This window comes from Macaca mulatta, chromosome 4, assembly GCF_049350105.2.
Source record: "Macaca mulatta isolate MMU2019108-1 chromosome 4, T2T-MMU8v2.0, whole genome shotgun sequence".
Lineage (NCBI taxonomy): Eukaryota > Metazoa > Chordata > Mammalia > Primates > Cercopithecidae > Macaca > Macaca mulatta.
This window is the reverse complement of record NC_133409.1, coordinates 179,948,241-179,974,606: the sequence shown is the minus strand read 5'-3', so window position 1 is coordinate 179,974,606 and position 26,366 is coordinate 179,948,241. Positions and strand designations below refer to the sequence as shown.

The following is a 26,366-nucleotide window of genomic DNA, read 5'->3' as shown; positions in this document are numbered from 1 at the left end:
ACCACGGATGCTGGTAAGAAGTTATTGTGGCCGGGCGCGGTGGCTCAAGCCTGTAATCCCAGCACTTTGGGAGGCCAACATGGGCGGATCGCGAGGTCAGGAGATCGAGACCATCCTGGCTAACACGGTGAAACCCCGTCTCTACTAAAAAATACAAAAAAACTAGCCGGGCGAGGTGGCAGGCGCCTGTAGTCCCAGCTACTCAGGAGGCTGAGGCAGCAGAATGGTGTGAACCTGGGAGGCGGAGCTTGCAGTGAGCTGAGATCTGGCCACTGCATTCCAGCCTGGGCGACAGAGTGAGACTCCGTCTCAAAAAAAAAAAAAAAAAAAAAAAAAAGAAGTTATTGTAACTACCGAACACCTGCTTTGCAAACTCAAACTCAGGATAGTTCTTTTTTTTTTTTTGAGATGAAGTCTTGCTGCACGCCAGGCTGGAGCGCAGTGGCGTGATCTCAGCTCACTGCAACCTCCGCCTCCCAGGTTCAAGCGATTCTCCTGCCTCAGCCTCCCTAGTAGCTGGGATTACAGGTGCGCACCACCATGCTTGGCTAATTTTTGTATTATTAGTACAGACGAGGTTTCACCATGTTGGTCAGGCTGGTCTCAAACTCCTGACCTCGTGATCCACCTGCCTCTGCCTCCCAAAATGCTGGGATTACAGGCGTGAGCCACCATGCCTGGCCTCAGGAGAGTTTTACAATGAATCTAACAGCTAGAAAAAGTATTAATGGTGCTTCCTTCACCCCGGCCCAAATTCATATATTGGAAACTAAACCCCAATGTGATAGTATTAAGAGATAGGGCCTTTAGGGGTGATTAAGTCATGAGAACGGGAGGCTGAAGAGAGGTGCCTTGCCCCTTCCCTCATGTGAGGACATATAGAAGCCTCCATCTATGAGCAACACATGCTTGCCAGACACAGAATCTGCTGGTGCCTTCATCCTGGACATCTCAGCCTCCAGAACTGTGGGCAATAAAGTTCTGTTGTTTATAAATCATCCAGGTTAAGGTATTTTGTTGAAGCAGCAGGAACAGACTGTGAGAAGTAGAAAATTTTTATTTCAAAGTCACATCATTACTGATATCTAATAACTACTGCCTCCTCCTTACCTATTTGAAAAAAGTCCAAATTTCTATTTGTTTGTGACTGCGTTTTACTTGATGAGGTGGTTCCCCCTGAATTCGGTGGTACCTTTGGGATGGTCTGATCTGAATGGTAACTCATTTGGGAGCTTCCTGAAGAGCTAAAAGCTGTCCTGCTGTGCAGGTGCGCGGAATGCAGGATGGCCGTGTGGAATGGACAGAAGGTCTCCAGTCATCTCACAAGAAGTCCCAAATGCATTTGCAGGCACTCATTTTTTTTTTTTTTTAAATACTCAAAGTTAATGTTTCTTTTACTGGCCTCTGGATATAAAAATTAATTTTGAATAACATAATACAAGCAAATAGAAACCTCAGATACTTGACATTAATATTATATAGTATTCACATTTTGCTGTATTTTAAAAATCAGATCTTTTCTTTATAATAAAATAACCTAACACAAATGCCAACTCCCCGTAGTTTAAGTTCTGATCTATAGTATTTCCATCTTTCTGATGCATTCGGGTTTCGTATCTTTTTCTAATTTCTCGGGATAGACACAGAGGTCATTATTATTAATTTTTCTCATAAGCGTATTTAAGACTTCAAAATTCATCTAAGTATTATCATTTGCAATACATTGGTGATTTGATTCTAAATATTTTGTGATTTCTATGAGAATTTTTGCTTATCTAAGAAACAATATATGAATATATATAAATATGGTAATATGACAGCACAAGTGATTTTGCAGGCAGTCTCTGCAGTCTTGAAATATGGCCTACAACGTGGAAATTTGTGTCCTTTCAAGATAATTAAAATTTATATCAAATGCTTATGGAACTCCATGGCAGGAAATGGATTTTGAAAATCGAGACCATAAATGAAGAACAAGGCCCAGATGACACAACAGAGGAGGAGCTGTAGCCCCACCTTCCAACCCCTAGGGCCAGGACCCCCAAGGGCCACTGCCCAGGGCTGAGGGCACATGTGGTGTGAATGAGCAGGGCAGAGCTTCCACAAGAGGACATAACTTTTTCATTGCCCCCGGCAATCTCAAGTCCTGTTCCTTGATTTATCCTCAAGTGTTACCCACAGGGAGGGGAGAACCGTGGAGATGTGCTCACTACACACAATTTTGAAGCCAGGATAGGAGGTGACAGCTCAGGGAAGATCCAAAATGCGGCATATTTGAGTATGGAAATTTGAGTGGTGCCATTTTGCCTTCAAGATAAAGCCCTTGTAAAATGAGTTGGAAGAATTCCTTCTGTTTCATTTTTTGGGGGAATAGTTTGAAAAGAGTTGGTATTAAATTTTTAAAGTTTCAGGAGAATTCAGCAGTGAAGCCCTCTGGTCCTGGACTTTCTTTTTTGGAAGACTTTTTATGACTGATTCAATCTCATTACTTGTTATTGGTCTGTTCAGCCTTTCTATTTCTTCTTGGCTCAATCACGGAGGTTGTATGTGTCAGGAATTTATCCATTTCCTTTAGGTTTTTGAATTTATTGGCATATAGGTATTCATAGTAGTCTCTGATGATTCTTTGTATTTCTGTGGTGTCTGTTGTGATGTCTTTTTTGTTTCTGATGTTATTTATTTGGGTCTTCTCTGTCTTTTTCTTAATCTACCTAATGGTTTATGCACTTTTAAAATCTTTTCAAGAAAACCAACTTTTTGTTTCATTGATCTTCTCTGTGGTTTTGTTAGTCTCAAGTTCATGTATGACTGCTCTGATCTTTATTATTTCTTTCCTTCTACTACTTTTGAGTTTGGCTTGTTTTTGCTTTTCTAGTACCTTGAAATACATTATTGGGTTGTTTATATGAAATCTCTCTAGTTTTTTGATGTAGGCATTTGTTGCCATAAACTTGCCTGTTAATACTGCTTTTGCTGTGTCCCATAGGTTTTAATATATTGTGTTTCTATTTTCATTTGTATCAATAAATTTTTTAGTTTCCTTCTTAATTTCTTCCTTTGCCCATTGGTTGTTCATGAGTATGTTGTCCAATTTCCATGTATTTGTACAGTTTTGAATGTTCCTCTTGTTATCCGATTTCTAGTTTTAGTCCATTATGGTCACATAGGATACTTGGCATGATTTTGATTTTTAAAAAGTTTTTGAGACTTGTTTTGTGTTCTACCGTACAGCTGATCCTGGAGAAACTAAAACCTTCTGCACAGCAAAGGAAACAATCAACAGACTGAAAACACAATCTACAGAATGAGAGGAAATCTTGCAAACTATTCATCTGACAGGGGATTAACATCTAGAACATATGACGAACTCAAACACCTCAACAGCAAAAAAAGAAACAACCTGATTTTAAAAATGGACAACAATCTGAATAGACATTTCTCAGAAGAAGACACAAATGGCCAACAAACATATATTTAAAAAAGCTCAACATCACTAATCATCAGGGGAATGCAAATCAAAACCACAATGAGGTATGGACTCACCCCAGTTAGGATGGCTATTATCAAAAAGACAAAAAAAAAAAAATGCTGGCAATGATGTGGAGAAAGAGAACTCTTATATGATGCTGGTGGGAATGTAAACTAGTACAGCCACTGTGGAGAACGGTACAGAGGTTCCTCGAAAAACTACAAACAACCACCTCATGATCCAGGAATCCCACTACAGGCATTTATCCAAAGGAACGGAAATCAGTCGAAGAGACATCTGCACCCTGAGTTTATTGCAGCATTATTTGCAGTAGGTAAGATATGGAATCAACCTAGGTGTCTAACACAGATGACTGGAAAAAGAAAATGTGGTATATATACACAATGGAATACTATTCAGCTGTAAAAAAAAAGAATGAAATCCTGTCATTTGTGGCATCATGGATAGAACTAAAAGACATTATGTTAAGTGAAATAAGCCAGATACAGAAAATTCCATGCTACATGTTTTCACTCATGTGGAAGCTCAAAAAAAGATGATCCCATGGAAGTGAAAAGTAGAACAGAGTATCCTAGGAAGGGTAGGGGGAAGAGGAATAGGGAGAGATTGATTAAAGGATACAAAATTACAAGAGATAGGAGGAATATGTTCTAGTGTTCTGTACCACTGTAGGATGACTATAGTTAATAACATATCATATAGTTTCAAATATCGAATGTTCCCAACACAAAGAAATGATAAACGTTTGAGAGAATGGACATGCTGCATGCTGTGATGTGACCACTATACATTCAACGTAGTGCAGTATCACTATGTACCCTGTAAATATGTACAATTCTGATGTGTCAATTGAACAGATGCTGTTACAAAGATAAAGCCCTGCATTACGCATACCAGGCAGACATTGACGCCACTGGGATCCCATCAGTCCAGGCACTGAATCCCAGAGAGGATTCAATTCTGCTTGTTCCCCTGTCTTATCTGGGCCCACACAGCCCTTGCCCTTCAGGAGAAAAGTCTCTCCTTGTCTCAGACTTCAAAGCCACATGGGCAGACCAGAGCCTGAGGCAGGAGGGCGTGTGTGCAGCCCAGCGGTGCAAGGGCAGACAGGCCTCTGAGACTCTGCCTGCTCCTCAGTGGCCACTCCCTCGTCTTTGTCATCCTCCAACTGGGTCTAAAGACAACACACTTTGGATACCTAAAAACTGACAACAACAAACAAATGTCTTTATGAGAAGTGATGATGAGCAAGTCCCCTTTCTAAAGAGTCTCTGAGAATTGCAAAGCTCATAGAAAAGATTTCAAGGATATTACTGTTTACAAAGGTGTGGTGTGACCTTAGGATTTAAGAAGTGGGTATGGGCCTCTTTGGGAGCCCAAGCTTTCAATGGGTCTCCAAATTGTTTTTATTCTTATATGTACTGAGCATTGTCACTACAAATCCATTTCAGATGGATTGAGCACGTTGGATGGAAGCCTGCATGGTATGGGTTATTGTGGGGGCCAGTCCCCTAGGCAGTTGGTCCAGGGGCTGGTCACGGGAGGCTCTGGAGAGGCCGGGCTCTGCTTGGGCCGTCTTGGAAGATGAGCACCTGCGGGGCAGGCCCTGCATCCCCTCGTACTGCTGGAGGTGTGTGGGGCAGGACCTAGAGGTAAGGCCCTGGGGGTGTGGGATGGTGTGTTTGTTGTGTTCAGAGAGCTGCAAGCTGATACACCCGAATGCTGGGAATGAGGTGAGAAGACACAAGGAGGAGAGGGATGCAGGGCCCAGGTAGTGGAAGATCCTAAGTGTTATGGGCTCTGAAGAGCAGCAGCCACGGGACTGGAGTGGACTGAAGTAAAAGACACAGCGCTCCCCAGGAGACTGGGGCGCGAGGCAAGGGACAGGCTCCCCTTAGCTACACGACTGTCTCCACTGGGAGGCAGCACTGCTCACCACCTTCCCCCGGATGGGATTTACGACTAACAGGCACTGTTCCACCAGTTTCCCCTGTGTCTGATGCTTGCAAGTCCATTATATAGTGGCACTATAATTACCCCCATTTTACAGATGGCAAAATTCAGGCCAAGAGAGTTCAAGTACATTGCCCAGGATTACACAGCTATTCAATGGCAGAGCTGGGATGTGAACCCAGGCAGTCTGATGAGATAGCCCACACCCTTAATCTCTGTGGACAAAGCACAGCAGCAAACCTGTATTGCTTGGATGGCGCTCCGGTGACTGAAGTTGGGAAGTACCGGTCCAGAGACGCGTCCTCAGGCATTCTGGAATGCCACAAGCCCAAAGGGTATGTGTAGGGAATACTTAAGTTTTATGAGGCACTCCATGAATTTAAATTTGCTGCAAAATCATTAAGAATTCATTGGCCTGTCAGCCTCTGAGCAAGCCCAGAGATGGCTGTTTTAGTTTGGAATAATGTGCAGCGTGGCCACATTACGGGAACTTAATGAAATCTCTGCTGACAAGTACATAATGTAATAACGCCATGCAAATTAAAAAGCCAGCCAAGGGCTCAGGACCTGGGAGGAACAGAACTGAGCCTCAGAGAAATGGATCACTTTCAACAAAAAATCAGGAAGCACGGTGGGTAGCTGGAGCCACATCTGCCTGGTGCATTCTCACGTGTAGATGGCCAAAAAGCGACCTTGAGGATGACTTCTGCAACCATAAAACACAACCAGGCATTAAAACCACAGCAGCTTCCCTGGGAGAAAGCCTTGAAGTTGGCTCTCAGAGTGGCTGTGACCAGGATGGCAGTGTAAGAGGAGAGGTGCAAGCTGGAGGAGTTCCACTATCTTAAGTCTGTTTGTGTTGCTATCAAGGAACACTGGAGGCTCTGGAGGCTGTGTAATTTAGAAAGAAAAGAGGTTTATTTGGCTCACGGTTCTGCAGGCTGTACAGGAAGCATGGCACCAACATCTGCCCTGCTTCTGGTGAGGCCTCAGGAAGCTTTTACTCATGGTGGAGGGCAAGGGGAGCTGGCATGTCACAGGGTGAGAAAGGGGGCAAGAGAGGGGGGAGGTGATAGGCTCTTTCAAACAGCCACCCCTTGAATGGCCAAATAGAGAGAGCTCACTCACTACCGTGGGGAGGGCACCAAGCCCAAGGGATCCACCCCCGTGACCCAAATACCTCCCACCAGGTCCCACCTCCAACACTGGGGGTCAGATTTCAACATGTGATTTGGAAGGGACTCATGAACAAACTGTATCACCCAGGTAAGGGAAAAAGGATTTGGTTCATGCAGCAAAGGCCTTGCTTGAAACCACAGGTGTGGAACAGGAAGTTTCTAAAGCCGTAAGTATTTAAGTCTTTACTCTGTGGTGGTACTATCATTATCCCCATTTTACAGATGGGAAAACTCAGGCAAAGAATGTTCGAATACATTGCCCAGGATCACACAGCAATTCAATGGCAGAGCTGGGGTTTAAACCCAGACAGCCTGACCGGAGAGACTGTCAGGCTGCGAAGACCTAGAGGAGCCCAGTCTCCACACCTAACAAGTGATCGCTCTAAGCTGGCTGGCTCACTGATCCCCAGCGCTTCTGTGGGAAGGACGCGGGCAGAACTAAAAGTCTCCACTCACCCTCCACGCCCTAAACCCCACGTGGGGAGTGAGAAGCAGAGAAGTACAGAGAGTGGAGAGTATTTTCCTCTTTGCTTCTGAAGAGCCGTTCAGGACAAGGATGCTGTCTAGAGCAGAACGTTCAAGCGGAGGTCACCCAGGACCAGGAAGGAGCGGGCAGGGGCGCTGCTGGGTTGTGTGTGTGTGTGGCCCCCCAGGGTAGAGAGAGGCAGATAGCTGCCTCCCCACTAAGCAGGCGTCAGCGCCCCAGCGCGGTGTGGATACAGCAATGGAGGGGCACAAGGATTCCTCCTCTAGGGGAAGTAGGAGGCTTGCTAACTTGGAGGATCTCACAGCGAATGTTCACTGACAGGCCATGAACCTGCTGAGCAGACGGCATATAGCAGTGCTATGCCATGCACAGACGGCATACAGCAGCGCCATGCCATGCACAGGTGGCACTTGGTTACTGATGAGCTGAGGGTAGGCACAAAGCCCGCGTTCTCAGCGGCACGCCCAGGCAGGTGTCCTCCCTGGCTCCAGGTCTCAGTCATCTTGACGCTCGGACCTCCCGCATTCCAGCAGGACTCAGGGATGGTGGAGACGGCTCTTTCCTCCTGACGACACACCTAGTGGAGCTCTTGTCTAAAAGTCAGTGACAGATTGGACCCCAGCCCTTTCCAGAAACCCCTTCAGGATGGTTAGAAGGTTCACAATCTTCATGAATGATTCTGGAACCCCCAAAGCATTCTGGCCATAATACCTGAACTGGCCTGAACTCAATGCAGGCAGAACACAACTGGGATACCAGTGCCTTTAGCCTTCACTTGTCCCTCCTCACAGAGCCCTGCAGATGTTCCACTGCAGGATAGTTATACGCTGGATGACAGACTGAGGCCCAGGCCCTGCTGGCATCCAACATGGACGTATCTTGGATCAGCGAGAGCTGCGCAGGAACCACACCACGGTGCATGCTGAGCGCACCTGCTGAGACAGCCCCCTTCGCGACACTGTCCACAGCAGCTGGAAGCGGTGACCGTCTGTGAGTTACAATGGAGGATGTCAGGGTTGAGTCTGGCTATGGAATTAATTAAGCAAATCACAGATAAACCCATTCTCTACTTAAAAACTAAAATATTACAGATTCCATCAATGGATGAATGGATAACAAAATGTGGTCCACCTGTGCAATGGAGTATGATTTGGCCTTAAACAGAAGGGATCTGACACCTGCTATGGCCTGGGTGAACCTGGAGGACACCGTGCTCTGTGCAATAAGCCAGTTGCACAGGGAGGAACACCTTGACGTTCCACTCACATGAGGCACTGGAGGAGTCAAATTCATGGAAAGTAGAGTAGAGGCTGCCAGGACCTGGGATAGGGGAAGGGGGAGCTAGTGGTTAATGGGCAACCAGTTTCTGTTTGGGAACGAGAAAAAGTTCTAGAAATGGATAGTGGAGATGGTTGCACAACATTGTGAATGTGGTCACTGAGTTGTGGATGTGGTCACTGAGTTGTAAACTTAAAAATGGTTTCAGTGGAAAAATTTATGCTATGTGTATTTTACCACAATTAAAGAAAATATTAGAAGACAAGAGCCCCCCCATACCGCTCACCCCAATCCCAGTGCCCCTGCACTCACCCTCCCATCCTCCAGGGCTAAGCCCTCCCTGGCTGGGCACGTGTCCTTCCCAATCGTATTCAGGGCACTGACACGTGCCTGCATCTCCAGGTACCTCCTCCGCTATGACACGCTGACCCCACATCTCAGTGAAAAATGCCGGTCTCACTCCAAACATTCCCTTCCTTTTAGACTGGCACACATTTGCCCACCTGGTGCTCAGAGACAGTTCCCCAGGTGTGCACAGTGGCTCGTCTCCTGAGGTCTTGAATAAAAGCACATTAATTCCTACTTGTGAGGAGAAGGTGCTAACTCAAGGCCGATCGAACCTCACAAAAACGTGAACCATGCCATTCTCCAAAATGTGCTTGGGACATAAAACCTAACGAAAAACCACAGCATGGGCTGGGCGCAGTGGCTCACACCTGCAATCCCAGTACTTTGGGAGGCCAAGGCGGGCAGATCATGAGGTCAGGAGTTCGAGACCAGCCTGATCAACATGGTGAAACCATGTCTCTACTAAAAATACAAAAATTAGCTGGGCGTGGTGGCGCGTGCCTGTGATCCCAGCTACTTGGGAGGCTGAGGCAGGAGAATCGCTTGAACCAGGGAGGCAGAGGTTGCAGTGAGCCAAGATCATGCCACTGCACTCCAGCCTGGGCGACAGAGCGAGACTCTGTCTTAAAAAACAAACAAACAAACAAACAAAAAATCCCGAAAAAAACCCCCAAAAAACCAAAACCAAACCAAAACAAACAAAAAACCCCCCAAAAACCAAAAAACAAACAAACAACCCCCCCAAAAACCCCAAAAAACCAAAACCAAACCAAACCAACCAAACAAAAAAACCCCAAAAAACCAAAAAACAAACAAAACAAAAAACAAAACAACAAAACCCACAGTGTGGATCGGCAGGTCCCTTATCCCATGGCTTCAATTAATCTAAAAAGAGCCAAGGGCTGGGCACTTTGGGAGGCCAAGGCGGGCGGATCACCTGAGGCCAGGAGTTCGAGACCAGCCTGTCCAACATGGCAAAACCCTATCTCTACTAAAAATACAAACACTAGCCAGGCATGGTGGCGGCCGCCTGTAATCCCAGCTACTCAGGAGGATGACAGGAGAATTGCTTGAACCCGGGAGGCAGAGGTTGCAGTGGACCAAGGTCGTGCCACTGCACTCCAGCCTGGGCAACAGAGTGAGACCCTGTCTCAAAATGAAAATAAAAACAAACATGAAAAGAGCCAAGAATCCGAAATTAGGTAAAAGGGGTCTCTGATTGAATGCAGAGGTAACTCAGTCCACTCACTGAAAACACAGACTTGCTCCGCAGAGGTGCGTCCAGGGTCTTCACTCAGACAACTGAATCCTAGCTGAGAAAGCCTCAGGCCACTCGCGCTGGGCAGAGGCCTCAGAGCGGGGTGGCACCTGACCGTAATAAGGACTGCGGGCTGACAGGCAGGTGGCAGGAGGCAGCGGGCCAGCGGCACACAGGCGTTCCAGCCTCCTTGGGGGCACAGGAGCTTCACACACAGATGCTTCTGAAGGATGACACCACAGTCACACATTAGTACCTGCTGCCACAGGGATGGCTCTCCAATCGCTCAGCAAGGACAGGCAACGTTACAAAACGGAACTACAGTCAGAAGCGGTCTCCGGGTTGCACTTGACCCAGCCCCTCACTGCATGGCAGGTGACCTGGGCCTGGCCATGCTAATGCCCTGCCCGGGGCTTCATGAATGGCAGAGGCAGGCCTGGAACCTGGGGCTTAAGGCCCCTAGGCCAGTGGAGTTTTCGTACGTCACACCATGATTGCGGTATTGCTTCTACAGCAGGAAAAATGTATTCTACAAAGAGTCCCACCCAAATTAGCTATGCAGAAATGCTGGTTCTTAGAGATTTATATGGAAAATGTATTTCTGTGGAACTTTTCCCCAGTGGTATCATGTACACGATGTTACTGTATCAAGGCAGGAAAATTTCTCCATGTTTTCTTAATACCACCACATCGGCACTCCCCAAAGCTGAGTGTCGGCACGCAGTTCAAGTGGCACTGCCCTGTCTCTCCTCTGGCACCCGATGCACCACAGGGTAACTGATGATTTAACAGCGGCGTGTTGCTTGTGGTCCACATTCCCATCTCTGTCCTCTTTTCCGGAGTGGAGATGTGGCTAAGTCTCAAGCCCGTCTGATTTACATTTCATGGATCTGTTTTACATCTTAGTCCCTGTAACCTGAGTAATTGCTCAGTAGAATCTGTAATTAAAACTCAATACTGTGAAACCCTGTAAGGTTGATCATTTTTCCTTGACATCTAAAAATAAAATAAATTATTCCTCTATCCAGTTGGAGACTCTGACATAGACAAGTATACTATGTTGGCTGCCTTCTTGCCAGTTCACTTAACACCCGCTCTGATGAAATGCCAGCTTGGCAATTATATGAGACGCACGTCTACCCTCTTTAACATGCTGTACTAGCACATTTACTCACAAAGAAAATACAGGAAGGAAATAAGATGAACTGCCCATGCTTATTAAATTAATTTTACTCTCAAGTCATTCATTTGTTTTTCGAAATATTTAATTGTAGGGCGATACCTGTGCAGACAGGCGTGCTTCCTGTCTGTGGTTCCACATGACGCCATTCATGGGCTAAACATGCACCGAGCACCATCCACCTGCTGTGGACGGGCTGGCCTGGAGATGAAACACACACAGTGTCTGGGCCCCAAGGAGCTCACTGTCTAGTTCGGGAAAAATGTGTAAATTAATAAATGCCTAATAAAGGAGGAACTTCTATCAAATAGGCTTTCCCATCACAGAGTGGGGGACACAGAGCAGGGACTGGGGGGAGGGAGGAGAATCTCAAAAGGCATCGTGGAGATAAGGTTTCCCTGAATGTGATGTGAGAAGGGCTGTAGGCTGCAGCGAGGGTGCTTCTGATCTGAAGGGGTGATTCTAGCCACTGATGCTTTGGGGTGTTGCCAAGTATCAGAGTATTATGAGATTCTGAAGAGGTTCTAAAAAAAATAATAAATTAAAGGCTAAAGTTGAATTAAGTACCAGTTTGGGGAGTATCTTTAGCTTCTTTTGCAAAAAATATAAGCTTCAAAACTTTCGCAAAAAATATAAGCTTGGATTCTGTACATAATCTTCCACTTGGATTTTTTAGACGTTAGTTCTGTTTGGTATTAAAACAATAAGGTGGCTTTCATTAAACTTCAGAATTTAGAGAGAAGGGATGAGTATCATGAAATCGAACAAAGACTGGCTCTGAGGATAGTTAGAACCAAGGTTTTCCTAAGGCAAATGAATTCCTTGAAAATCTCTTGGGAGAAAAAGTGCATTCATAATTTAAATGACTATGCTGCTAATTCATCTGTTACAAAAGCTCACAACCTTGTGTCTCGTCTTTTGAAGTGATATACACTGAGGCTCCAAAATTCTGCTCTAGAAAAATTATGGTGGAAATCTCTTGGGAGCCCTGGGTTTGTGTGCCAATTTTGTAGCCCTGGGCAAGTCACCTTATTCCTTTGGGCCTCAGTTTCCCCACACCTGTAGACCGGGGTGTGGAACAGCATCAAAGTCTTGCCTGGCTTCAACACTCTCCATCTAGATTAAGGGCTAACGCTCACTGTCGCCTCCTTCTGGAAGGTGAAGAAGATGCTGCTCCTGACAACACACTGAATAAATGCGCTTATGCTGCTTCAGGTTTTTGCCAGACCAAATGAAGTCAGTGCCTAAAACGCCTTTGGAGTCAGATTTTTCATGATTAACCAACTCTGAATGGATAACAATTGGCATACATTTAAAACATCCCTCAGTTCACATTAGAGGCAGATGAATACTTGGAGTCCAGTTACAGATTCATCTACAATCTATAACCTTCCATGTAGCTGGGTTAACCTTCTCCCTCTGTCTGCACCTTTCACTTGTTTATCCATAGAAGCAATTATCAGGCTACAGAAAATATAAGGCACACAGAGCCTTCAAAACAGAATATGGTAGGGGGATTCCTTTGGCATTTTTGCAAATGATTTTTAAAAAGTCTGATGTTGTACAACAATGTGAGGAGGTAAGTGGGCAGAGGATTAAGGGGACTCGGTTGCTTCTGCTCCTAAGCAGAATTTTATCGACACCTCTATGTTAGCGGCTTCACCTCCCAACGAAGCGAGTCACAACACCTTAGCCAGTTCTGATGGCTGAGTGAGGCTGTCCGGATGACACTCAGGACTGCCACTCTTTACTACTGGCCGTGTGGTCTGCCAGAGTCCCCCGGGTCAAGCAGATGGGCGGCTGGGTCCCCTTGCCTTCATTCCAGCCACCATGTGGACGTTTGCTAGACGCCAGCATGGCAACACCCTAGCAACGGACCCTGGACACCTGTCACCAGAGGCCCACCCACTTGGTCTCTGTCAGTTGCCAACAGCCCAGCCCCACCACCCCACAAAGTGCACGCATGTGCATCTCAAACTGGCCTGGAGCAACCCCAGCTTCCCGGTGGGAGCACGGTGGTGAGATGTACTCTTGGGGCACATCCTAGCATGGGGGACAGGAAGGACGAAGGCTGGCACTGGGGATAGCCACACTGGCCTCCACAGCAGCAGCTCAGTGCTCACTTCCCCCTCTGCAGGAGTCTCTCCGCTTCTACTCGCAGGCATTTGTGTTGACGCAGGGGTTCCTACTGTCTTACACAATCTCTGTGGAGTGTTGCCTGAGGGCTCCCTAAAATTCCATGCCATCAGCAAATCCCAAAATACCCACTTACAGAAAGCATTTCAATCTCACTTTTAATTGCTCCATTTTTATGATTGAAATATAGGTTACCATTTTATTTCCACATCTGCCTTTTGTCAGTATTAACCAATCTTTCTCCCATTTAGATAGTTTGTAGGCAAAACAGATTTGACCAAGAATTTTTTTTAAATGTTTCCTATCGATCTCTCAAACTGATTACTGGATAACTTGTAAAAATAATTATTGCCTATTGATTCAAGCTCCCGGAGACTGCGTGGTTTTTGTGACTTACCGCTTCCAGTTTCCTTTGAAGAAAGCATTTTCCTGTGTGCTTAACTGTTGCTGTAACTGAATTCAGTTTCCCTCCTCTCATGCAGGGAACCCACAGCACTTATTTTATTTGTAATACAGTCTCTTTGTTTAAAGCTGAATTTTGCCCCCCTTTTGAAATAAAACTGTTTTTAGTAGAAGTTGTTGTGCCTGTCAAGTGTGTTTGGGCAAGAAAAAAAGGCTGACACCTGCTGGATTATGTCTGTATAAAAATTCTTGGCCGGGCGCGGTGGCTCACGCCTGTAATCCCAGCATTTTGGGAGGCCAACGTGGGCGGATCACCTGAGGCTGGGAGTTCGAGACCAGCCTGACAAACATGGAGAAACCCTGTCTCTGCTGAAAAACCCGGTCTCCACAAAATTAGCCGGGCGTGGTGCTGCACGCCGGTAATCCCAGCTACGGGGGAGGCTGAGGCAGGAGAATTGCTTGAACCCAGGAGGCGGAGGTTGCCGTGAGCCGAGATTGTGCCATTGCACTCCAGCCTGGGTGACAAGAGCAGAACTCTGTCTCAAAAAAAAATTCTTAAATGGTCTTTTAAAAGTCATTTCCATGATAACAAGAAGCAAAACTAATTGATCAGCTTAACCCATTTTTATGGAGCCCCTATTAGGGCAGGTACTGATACCCCAATAATTTTAAGAAATGTTTTTGTCAATGTTAAACAATGTGCTTAAATAAGAAAGAGGGCACTGAGGATTCCTCCCAGGACAGAAGTGTAGCTCTGCCAAGTAAACGCTGCTCTCAGCAGCCCAGGGCCCTCCGCTTGCCGGCGTTCCGGGTCCCTGGGCCACAGCAGCCCGGCTCGGCATGTGTGACTGGGCGGAGCAGCAGGTGGTGGTCCCTGTGGCTCTGGAGTCCATCTGCTGGAATTCAGACCCCAGCCCCACTTACTAGCCATGGGGCCTCAGCAACACCGCATCTCTCTGTGCCTCAGTTTCCTCATCTGCACTGGAGGCCGTCCTGGTCTCTACCTCAGAGGGTCTGCAGGAAGATTTAAGGAGCTAAGTTATGTAAAGTGCTTAGCAGAGTCTAAGAAACAAACCTCAAGAGATATTAAAAATCAGTATTATGGCCAGGCGCAGTGGCTCAAGCCTGTAATCCCAGCACTTTGGGAGGCCGAGACGGGCGGATCACGAGGTCAGGAGATCGAGACCATCCTGGCTAACACAGTGAAACCCCATCTCTACTAAAAAATACAAAAAACTAGCCGGGCGAGGTGGTGGGCGCCTGTAGTCCCAGCTACTCGGGAGGCTGAGGCAGGAGAATGGCGTAAACCCGGGAGGCGGAGCTTGCAGTGAGCTGAGATCCGGCCAGTGCACTCCAGCCTGGGCGACAGAGTAAGACTCCGTCTCAAAAAAAAAAAAAAAAGAAAAAAAAAAAAAAAAAAAAAAGAAAAAAAAAATCAGTATTATTCTGACCAATATATTTTTAATGATATATAAAAGAGCCAAAAAATTAGGACTATTTACATATTGGAATTGTGTGTGTGTTTTTTTTAATAAGGCATTTATTTAACCTGAGGTCATTTAAATGTTTTATAATAGCTTTCTTCATGAAATTAACAAAATTAAAACTCCGTGTAGCATGTCCATTTTGTTCCTAAGGGTTTCTGCATGGCCACCCTCTGGAGTGTCTTCTCCCAGCCAGTGTCCTTTACCGCAGCACACTCACGGCCTCTGCGCTTCGGTTTACCTCTTCATTTGGGGGATCGGTTCTGTTCCTTACTCTCCAGTGTTATGCAGTGCAGCGTGATCCTTCTCTAATTCCCTCATTATTTCCCAGACTGCTTATTAGCTTCTTATTGCTTTCCCAGATGCTTTTGATGATCACGCTGATTGCCAGCAGCTCTTTCCTCTAATTCACCAGCTTCACACATTCGGCCCTTTGCATTTCTATCTCCACGCATTTCATGCAAAACACACACGTTAGGTGGGCTCGAGGTGAGAATATTTTTCTACTAGGTGTGGACCTGATTAGAAGTCTTGGGGGAAAGAGCAAGAAAACTGCACACACTCGCTTCCCGCGGGGTTGGAGGGATGGATTTGGGTGTGGAAAGCACTTTGCCAGCAAGATGCCCTGTCTGTGCCTGCGGGGAGGTCGGGGCAGCGGGCTGGGGAAACCTTCCCTGCTCGTGAACCTGGAACACTGCCGTGACTGAAGACTCCTCAACGGGCCTGCATGCGTGCGGGTCCCCACAGTGCAGGGGAAATGCATAGAACCAGCACCAAGCTTGTTTTACTTTCTTTCATCACTTCCAGGAATACTGATGACTTCTGCTGTCCAAGATGGTCAAGATATCTGCTCCCTTCATGGAATCGGACAGGACCATCAGATCTCACAGGCCCTTCGAGGATGGCATCTGTTTCATTTCACTACACAATCTCGAATCCTCTTTTATGAAAAGTGTGTGTTCCACCGGGCACGGTGGCTCACTCCTGTAATCCCAGCACTGTGGGAGGCTGAGACAGGCGGATCACGAGGTCAGGAGACCGAGACCATCCTGGCGAACACGGTGAAACCCCGTCTCTACTAAAAATACAAAAAAACTAGCTGGGCGTGGTGGCGGCGCCTGTAGTCCCAGCTGCTCGGGAGGCTGAGGCAGGAGAATGGCGGGAACCCGGGAGGCGGAGCTTGCAGTGAGCTGAGATCCGGCCACTGCACTCCAGCCTGGGCGACAGAGCGAGACTCCGTTTCAAAAAAAAAAAAAAAAAAAGAAAAAGAAAAAAGAAAAGTGTGTTCCACGCAGTTGACTCACAGGATCTTCTTCTTCTTTTTTTTTTTTGAGACAGAGTCTCGCTCTGTCGCCCAGGCTGGAGTGCGGTGGCCGGATCTCAGCTCACTGCAAGCTCCGCCTCCCGGGTTCCCGCCATTCTCCTGCCTCAGCCTCCCAAGTAGCTGGAACTACAGGCGCCGCCACCTCGCCCGGCAATTTTTTTGTATTTTTAGTAGACACGGGGTTTCACCGTGTTCGCCAGGATGGTCTTGATCTCCTGACCTCCTGATTCGCCCACCTCGGCCTCCCAAAGTGCTGGGATTACAGGCATGAGCCACCGCGCCCGGCACAGGATCTTCTTTTGCAACTTCTTATCATCCTTTTTCAAAATATGTTAAGTCTTCTGTGTGCTTCCCAAACAGCAGGGCTCAGCGGCATCTCCGGAGCCCTTCTCAAAACACAGGCTGCCAGGCCCACTGCAGGCGTTTTTATTCAGCAGGCCTGGGGCTGGCGCTGGGCCTGAGATCTGTGTTTTTAGCAAGTTCCCAAGTGATGCTGATGCTGCTGGCCCAGGGACTGCACTTCGAGAACCATTGACATTTGAAAATCAGTTTTGAATGCTTTTCCCACATTTGTGAGTGATTTGGTGAAGCTTTTTTCATTTCTTGGTTTCCCCACCTACAAATAGGAATAAATCTACCAATCTCTGGTTCCTTGGATCCAGGAGGAGCTAAGGAATCCGTGAGTACTATGGTTAATATATTTTCACATGTAAGAAGCGTGCAACTGATCTGAAGAAAAGCATATTTCTAAAATGTGAAGAAGACACACTCAATCAGCAAACATCACAGTGCATGTGTCTGCCACGAGGGAGGTGTAAGACATCCAAGTGCAATGTTTTCTTTCTTTGCCCCTCTGTTCCATGAGGGCAGGACTGTCTGTCTTGCTTACAATGACACCTCCATCCCTGGAGAACACTGTTTTAAGCACTCACATGTTGGGCTGAGAGCCCTCACTGGGGAGCTTGTTGAATTAGCATCAACATTCTGCACCTGCTCTTAGAGCAGACGAGCACATTGTTTTTTAAGAGATAGGCTCTTGTTCTGTCACCTAGGCTGCCTTGAAGTGTTGCAATCATAGTTCACTGCAGCCTTGAACTCCTGGGCTCAAGTGATCCTCTCACCTCAGCCTCCTGAGTAGCTGGGATATAGCTGCGTGCTCCCATGTGTGGCTAATGTTTTAAATTTTTGGTAGAGATGGGGTCTCACTTTGTTGCCCAGGCTGGTCTCGAATTGCTGTGCTCAAGTGATCTTGCTGCCTCAGCCTCTCAAAGTGTTGGGTACAGCCACGAGCCACCATGCCCAGCTGCAAATTCTGTGTTATAAATGATAATGTGTACCCAGTACCCTTAATTTACCTGATGAGGAATGGTGAGGGCATGCACCAATGTTTTGGGAGAGTGGCACTCACATCTCCATTATCTCCAGAAGTCCTTACCTCCTGGGACTTCCTCCACACCACTTTAGATAAACACCATGTGGGCAACCTCTCCAACAGCCTTCTCCTTCTCTTGTCATTCCTCAACAGTGAATTCCTGGGCAGGAAACCTGATGTCACCCTGTCCCACGTATTACCTTCCTGATCTTCCATGCTGCGGTTTTCTAGGATGTTCTAATGTAACGTAGACCTGGACCTCCAAATACAAGACCAGGCTGTGTCTTGCACAAGGGCTCCCAGCTGAGGAAGGAGCTCTGTCATTAAGCCATGCGCCCTGTGCAGGCTGTAGCCACCTGGAAGGGGCACCTTTCCCCAGTGTGTACAATTTCAGAGCAGCTCTTGCACCCAGCTCCCTCTTCCGTTCTGGCACCTCCTGCCACCTGTCTTCCCAGCGCATCGAAGCGGAATTCCTCCTGGATGCTCCTAGATACTACTCCCTTCTTCTTGTGGTTTGGATCTTGCATCTTCCCCCCTAACCCCTCATTTGTTGGCTGTGACCCTGGAAAGATTTCATGTTTATTCTGGAAGAAGGATCAGTCAGTATGACTTCCTTCTAGATAAGCACTAAAACCCTGCTGCTCTTTACTGAGTGACAATAAATGCCTGAGCAAAATGACTAAAGATGCATTTCTCTTCAGGCATCTGCGTCCATCAGTGGAATGACCTAGCACTTTGACAGGGTTTACTTTCGGGTGAAAAACACTCACAAGTGCTCTCTCTTCTGCTGCTCCTCCTTCTCAACCGAGTGCTCAAGGTTGACTCTGCAAAGCACACGAGAGTACCAAGTGCGCGGACCCTCCCGTTCTCTGGCCACCAGCTGCTGCAGCTCTTTCTTCACCTAAAGCCCAGCCAGTCCTGCCACGGCCCAGAAGGCTCAACATATTATAAACATCCCCAGGCAGCTCGTGCAATGCCATCGCTCACCTATCTTGGCTCCACTTGCTGGGGCATAAATCACTCACGCGTCCCATCTTCCCCGCGTCACCAGAGACGACTCCTGTGCTCACTGCACCCCCGCCAAGTCCCTGCCCAGTCTCTGGGTACATCATGCTGCTGCTGCCGCTGCCACCTCTTCCTGGCCAGCGTCTCCACCCTTGCGGTCACTTCATTCCAGAACTCTGGAACTCTGCAGCTGCCGCATATTAACCAAGCCTTTGTATTTTCTGTATTTCCTAATGTTTTCACATCTGGAGCCTTGCTGGTTCTAGAGAGGCTGCTCCTCCCAGGGTTCGCTAATTCCTAGACAGAGTAAAAGATTCACCTGCAAGTGTACTTTTCACACACAAACCAACCCATCCAGAGCCAATTCCCCAACCATTTCCGGTGTTGGGCTCTCACACGTGGGCCACCATCCGCCTGCCTCAGTCACTCCGGGGCCAGCTTCCAGACACCTAGGGGCGGCCCTATGCCCACGAGCTGCAGAAATGATCAAACTACCAAAACTCAACCTGCACAGCCTGCCCCACCTGCTCCTCCTGCAGAAACCACAATAAAGGCTCTTGCCCACGTTTTCGCCTCCCGGTCTGCCTCCTGACCCACCCTGGTGCTTCCCAGGGGGCCCTGTGTGGCCCCACCTACCCCCTCCTCCTGGGAACTGAGAGTAACAAATGATCTTCCAATGGCAATTGTGTCCTGGCCTGCTGACCTCACTATACCTGGATCATAACAAACTCACATCTTAACACGGGCTCGGCCTCAGTCAAGTCTCCTGGTCACCTCATCTTGTCACCCTCCATAGGAGGATGGCAGGACAGGGCTTGGGCTTCCATGTTTCTTAAAGCTCTGGCCTCCCCATCTCAGGAAACGGACCCAGTTGCCATCACTGCCTCCTCTCTCACCTTTAAGAGTCACCTCAGATCCATCAGCAAGTCTCACCCGGGCCACTCTCAAAGCATGTCTCGAATCAGCCCTCTGCAGGTGACACTCAGCCTTCCCCAGTGCAGGCACCGGGATGTCACACAGGCCAGTGTGTGTGCTGCCTCTGTCCTGGCCCTCGCCCGGCTCCACACCTTCTCCACAAAGCAGACAGATGGGTCCTCACAGAGCACAATCTGGGGCACAGGAGTCCCCTGCTCAAGACCCTCCAGTGCGTCTTTATGTCTTTGTAGAATAAGCCCGTGCTCCTCAGACCCCATAGGGCCTGACCCCACCTGCCTTTCCAAGTCACCTTCTGTGCCCTCTTGTCCACCATGCTCCAACCACGCTGGACTTCCTCTCTCGGATCCAGGAGAAGCCGAGCGGAAGCCAGCTTTTGCCTTGTCTGTTCCCCTTTGCCTAGAACACTTTTCCACCCAGAAGTTTGTTTGACTCCCTCTTTGCAAACATTCAGGCTTCAGCACGAACATCAGCCCCTCAGAGGGGTCTCTCCTGACCATCCTACTTGGTACGTAGCACTATTTAAAAGCATGTTCCTCACGTGTGTCTGGGTTCTTCAGGCTCCCGCCCGCCTCTGCCACGCAATGTGCTTTTCAGGTGATCAGAGGCTTGCTCTGGAGATGTATCTAGAATACCTGGCACTGGCGATGGCATCGGCATGAGGCAGTGTGGCTGCTTAACAAATACCAGTTCCCTTCACTGCCCTTTCGGATTCCTCTATTTTCCACAGTTCCTGAGATGCACACTCCCCAGTCTATAGGTTTGGGCCCTCTTAGCGGATTCCCCGTGGATCTGTGACCTTTGCCTGTGAGCTCTTCTTTAACGAGAATTTTCTTCCTCTGAGTCCTGAACGCCTCTGTGGGAGGCTGTGTTTTGGACCCTGAGGGGTCCAATGCGCTTCACTGGTTCTTACACTGATATCTCAGCCTCAGGGAGCAGCTGGAACTTGGAACACACAGCCCTGAGTGGTGCAGACTTCAAGGCTCCAATTTCTTCGGGGTGAATCTTTTTCTGCTCACGGTCCAAGGCAGTCGGCCAGCTCTGGGCTGAGTCCCTGTGGCAGGCAAAGATCTCCCAGTCCTGTGGCCATTGACGGTTTTGACTCCTGGCTTGACTGAAGGAGCTCAGTTCTAACTGCATCAGAGGCCTGGGAGCTCAGCTCTAGCCCCCGCGCAGGTGTTGAAAGCCAGGCTCCTCACACTTCTCTCTGGTTCAGACGCCCCGGGAGCTGCCTCTGTGTCTGCTCCTGCCGGGACTCCCTCCTGGGTTTGACCCCGGGAACTTCCCTTTCTTGCACTAGAGCTCAGCCTTGTACTTCTAAAAAATGCTGTATTTTATCCAGCATTTATGTGTGTGTGTGTGGCGGGGTCCCTGTCTGTTCAGTCTACCAGCTCAACCAGAAGATCCCTTCTGGCCCGTCCCCATACGTTTGTCTTTACTACCCCTACCCCAAGAAGCCACCCCTTGGGGACGGTGCCTCGTGCAGCTTGGTTTCTAGTCCTTGCTAATGTACGTGCTCCCCCATACATTATCAGAGATCTAGCACTCCAAAGCACCAAGCACGCTGCTGGACACCCTGGTGCATGCAATAAATACTTGTTCATTAAAGGAAAGCAAGCAACCTTTAATATTTTGCTACTAACAGCTGGTCATGCTGGCTGGTGCTACAGCTCACCCCCTCTCCCCAGCGGGCCACTTCACATCCTGTCAAACAACAGAGCCCACTGCAGCAGATGGGAGGAAGATGATAAAAAAGGGTAGGCAATTATTGGCTTTAATAATTCTAGTGGAGCCTTTCAAGGCTGGTAAGCAAAGGTGGTTTACATTTCTCACCACCAATTTTTTAACCTGCTCCCATTACACCCAGACTTCTATATCTATTAAGAGGATGCAGTAATAATAATAGTAGTGACTAATATTTAATATTTATGAGTACTCATAGAGCAGACATGTACTAACCACCTTAATAGTAATATAAATATGAAAATAATTATGATTATCATGGCAGTTAACATACATATGGCACTAAGTGACAGGCACCGTTCTAAATGTCTCATACGTTAATTCACTGATTCCTTCCAACCCCATTATTGACCATGATGACTCACAGCTGGTGAAACTGAGGCACAGAGAGACTAAGTGACTTGCTCAGGGTCACACAGCTATTAAGTAGCAGAGGTCCAGGCTCCGTGTCCGAGCCTCCCTTCAGACTGCCCCTCCATGCATATCTTTTCCGTGCGTTATTTCAGTCTTCAAAATAACCCCACGAAATAACTATTATGACCCGCTTTTTACAGACATGAGAAAATGCGGGCTCAGAGAGGTTTGAAGCAGGCTGGAGGCAGTACAGCCAGTCGCTGGGCCAGCTCTACCCAGACTGCAGAGTTGGAGCTGTGAGCAGGAGGCAGAACACCTCAGGACCACCGTCCTCATGCACACACATGCACATACACGCACACGCATGCACACATGTTTACTTCTGCAAGTCCCCTGGATGTCTTTTCAAAAGCTATATAATTTGTTTTTAAAACTGTGTATTTCAAAGAATTTTTCTGAGGTTTTAGAGTATATTTAAATAAATGAATGCCTTACCTTGCCTACCACTAAACCTCAGTATGTTTCTAAAATGAAAAAAAACAAAAACCCAGCCCTTCTCACATGGGTCAGCCTGCATACCTGCATAACTGCATACCTGCATCACTGCATACCTGTAACTGCATAACCACACAACTGCACAACCGCATAACTGCATACCTGCATAACTGCATAACTGCGGCTGCTCTGGAAAGACCTCCTCTGCCACTTCTCCCTCGTCAGGTGTCCTCCTGCCTGTGACAGGTGGGAGCAGAGCCTGGGGTGAGGGAAACAACCCTGTCTGACCTCTGCTCTCAGGAGTATGAGTCGCCAAGAGGCTGTGCCCTGCTCTCCTAGTCTAGGAGAGAACACTGGTGCAGGCCAGCAGCAGAGGAAGGGGCAGAGAGAATCTGCAGGGGGGGGGACGCAGGATGGAAGCTGACGGAAGACAGGGGCCTGCCGGGTAGAGGGGGTGAGCTGTGGCACCAGCCCGTATGACCAGCTTTTGGTGGCAAAATATTGAGAGTTGCTTGTTTTCCTTTAACGAGCAAGTATTTATTGCGTGCACCAGGGTGCCCAGCAGCCGACGTGGTGCTTTGGAGCACCGTATCTCCAAAGAGCAAACAAGGAACAGGGGCCAGGCAGGGGAAGACAGAACCAGGTGTGGCAAGAGTCGGCCGCTTCAGGTCCAGGCTCTGACAGGAGCCAGTGGGGGTCAGGGGACTGCAGTTCTGTCCTCTATAGGATGGGCTGCTGAGATATGAGGGTGGAACCATTTACTATTGCAAAGTGCTTGCCATCTGTACTGGTACAGTGGGAAGCACAGAGAAGCATTTGTTAGACAAATCAGCACCCTCGATCCGGAACAGCTACGCCCAGCAAAGGCTGCCACAAGGGGGGAGCAGAAAGGCTTCCTTAGGAGATAAAAGGAAAAAAGCTGCCCACTCCATCCTTCTCCAGAGAAACTACCGCTCACTCTCTGCTCCTTAAGGCCCTGCTGGGGCAGGAGGGCTGTCCCGGAACACGCTGTGCTGTGGGAGGGGTCTGAACATCCCACTCTGGGACAAGAGCTGGAGGTAGCCCCAGCAGAGGAGCTCAGTTCTGGCAGCGGTGCCTGCTGAATGGCGTCTCCGGCAGGTGGCCTTTTTCCATCTGCTATTGCTGGCCCCTGCTGCTGCCCAGGTCCTCATGACACAGTCGGCAAGAACCAGGCTCTTGGGAAACCACGCCCGCACCCTCGCGGTACGCGGACTACCCACACCCGCACCCTCGCGGTACGCGGACTACCCACCCCCGCACCCTCGCGGTACGCGGACTACCCACACCCGCACCCTCGCGGGGACTCTACTACCCACACCCGCACCCTCGCGGGGCATCTACTACCCACACCCGCACCCTCGCGGGGACTCTACTACCCACACCCGCACCCTCGCGGGGACTCTACTACCCACACCCGCACCCTCGCGGGGCATCTACTACCCACACCCGCACCCTCGCGGGGACTCTACTACCCACACCCGCACCCTCGCGGGGACTCTACTACCCACACCCGCACCCTCGCGGGGCATCTACTACCCACACCCGCACCCTCGCGGGGACTCTACTACCCACACCCGCACCCTCGCGGGGACTCTACTACCCACACCCGCACCCTCGCGGGGCATCTACTACCCACACCTGCACCCTCGCGGGGCATCTACTACCCACACCCGCACCCTCGCGGGGCATCTACTACCCACCCCCGCACCCTCGCGGGGCATCTACTACCCACACCCGCACCCTCGCGGTACGCGGACTACCCACACCCGCACCCTCGCGGGGACTCTACTACCCACACCCGCACCCTCGCGGGGACTCTACTACCCACACCTGCACCCTCGCGGGGCATCTACTACCCACACCCGCACCCTCGCGGGGACTCTACTACCCACACCCGCACCCTCGCGGTGCATCTACTACCCACCCCCGCACCCTCGCGGGGCATCTACTACCCACCCCCGCACCCTCGCGGGGCATCTACTACCCACACCCGCACCCTCGCGGGGCATCTACTACCCACACCCGCACCCTCGCGGTACGCGGACTACCCACACCCGCACCCTCGCGGGGACTCTACTACCCACACCCGCACCCTCGCGGGGCATCTACTACCCACACCCGCACCCTCGCGGGGCATCTACTACCCACACCCGCACCCTCGCGGTACGCGGACTACCCACACCCGCACCCTCGCGGTGACTCTACTACCCACACCCGCACCCTTGCGGGGCATCTACTATCCACCCCCGCACCCTCGCGGGGCATCTACTACCCACACCCGCACCCTCGCGGGGCATCTACTACCCACACCCGCACCCTCGCGGGGCATCTACTACCCACACCCGCACCCTCGCGGGGCATCTACTACCCACACCCGCACCCTCGCGGGGACTCTACTACCCACACCCGCACCCTCGCGGGGCATCTACTACCCACCCCCGCACCCTCGCGGTGCATCTACTACCCGCACCTGCACCCTCGCGGGGCATCTACTACCTACACACGCACCCTCGCGGGGACTCTACTACCCACACCCGCACCCTCGCGGGGCATCTACTACCCACACCCGCACCCTCGCGGTGACTCTACTACCCACACCCGCACCCTCGCGGGGCATCTACTACCCACACCCGCACCCTCGCGGTACGCGGACTACCCACACCCGCACCCTCGCGGTGACTCTACTACCCACACCCGCACCCTTGCGGGGCATCTACTATCCACCCCCGCACCCTCGCGGGGCATCTACTACCCACACACGCACCCTCGCGGGCATCTACTACCCACACACGCACCCTCGCGGGGCATCTACTACCCACCCCCGCACCCTCGCGGGGCATCTACTACCCACCCCCGCACCCTCGCGGGGCATCTACTACCCACACACGCACCCTCGCGGGGCATCTACTACCCACACACGCACCCTCGCGGGGCATCTACTACCCACCCCCGCACCCTCGCGGGGCATCTACTACCCACACACGCACCCTCGCGGGGCATCTACTACCCACACACGCACCCTCGCGGGGCATCTACTACCCACACCCGCACCCTCGCGGGGCATCTACTACCCACACACGCACCCTCGCGGGGCATCTACTACCAGGGCAGGGGCGGGGAGGCAGTACCACTAAGCCAAAAGATAGGTGCTTTCTTCCCTCCCAGGCACCTGAGCAAAGGAAGCTCAGCTCCCCTGAACCCTTAAAGCAAGGATAAGACTGACTGCATGGCCAGAAATTTGGTTTTCATTGTTGACTAAACAGTAGCAACACAGGGTCACATCCATAATCTACTTATAGGTAAGGTGAGAGTATCAGCATGGAGGGGGATGGGAAGGAAGTCTGGGAAAGGAAGAGAAACAGCATTTACAAAAGGGGAAAACAATCATTTTCAGGGTAAACATTGCTCTATCCATGGAGCAATGGTTTTCAGTCTTGACTCAACATTAATTCCCTGGAGAGTTCTTTAAAAAACCCAGTTGCCCAGGTCAAACCCCCTTTACCAGTGTGTTTAGTGCCTTCCCCCCTGCCCCCTGCCCGGAAGCCAGCAACTCAAAAGACTTAAGGTTACCCATAGTTCAAAAAGGCATATTGGACTGATACTGAGCAGGGGTGGGCAAGCTATTTTTTGTAAAGGACCAGATAGTAAATATTTTCAGCTTTATATAATACCATCCTGCTGCATCCACTCAACTCTGCGTATAGCCAGAAGACCATAGGTAATACCTACGTAAACACATGAGCATGGCTGTGTTCCAATAAAACTTTAGTTACAAAAACAGACAGTGGGCCCAATGTGACCCACAGGCTGAAGGTTGCCCACCCCTCACCTAGAAGAGATACGGAGGCTTTTCTAAATCACTCCTTTAATATCTCCAAATTTCCCCCTCCTAACACAAGACCCCCACCTCCCTGCAAATCCATTC

General features: G+C 49.5%; 1 protein-coding gene across 2 annotated transcripts in view; it reads right to left on the bottom strand.

Annotated features, from left to right (window-relative positions):
- SLC22A23 (solute carrier family 22 member 23) overlaps positions 1–26,366 on the bottom strand; it is a 193,147-nt gene that overhangs the window by 30,732 nt on the left and 136,049 nt on the right. The window lies entirely within an intron of this gene.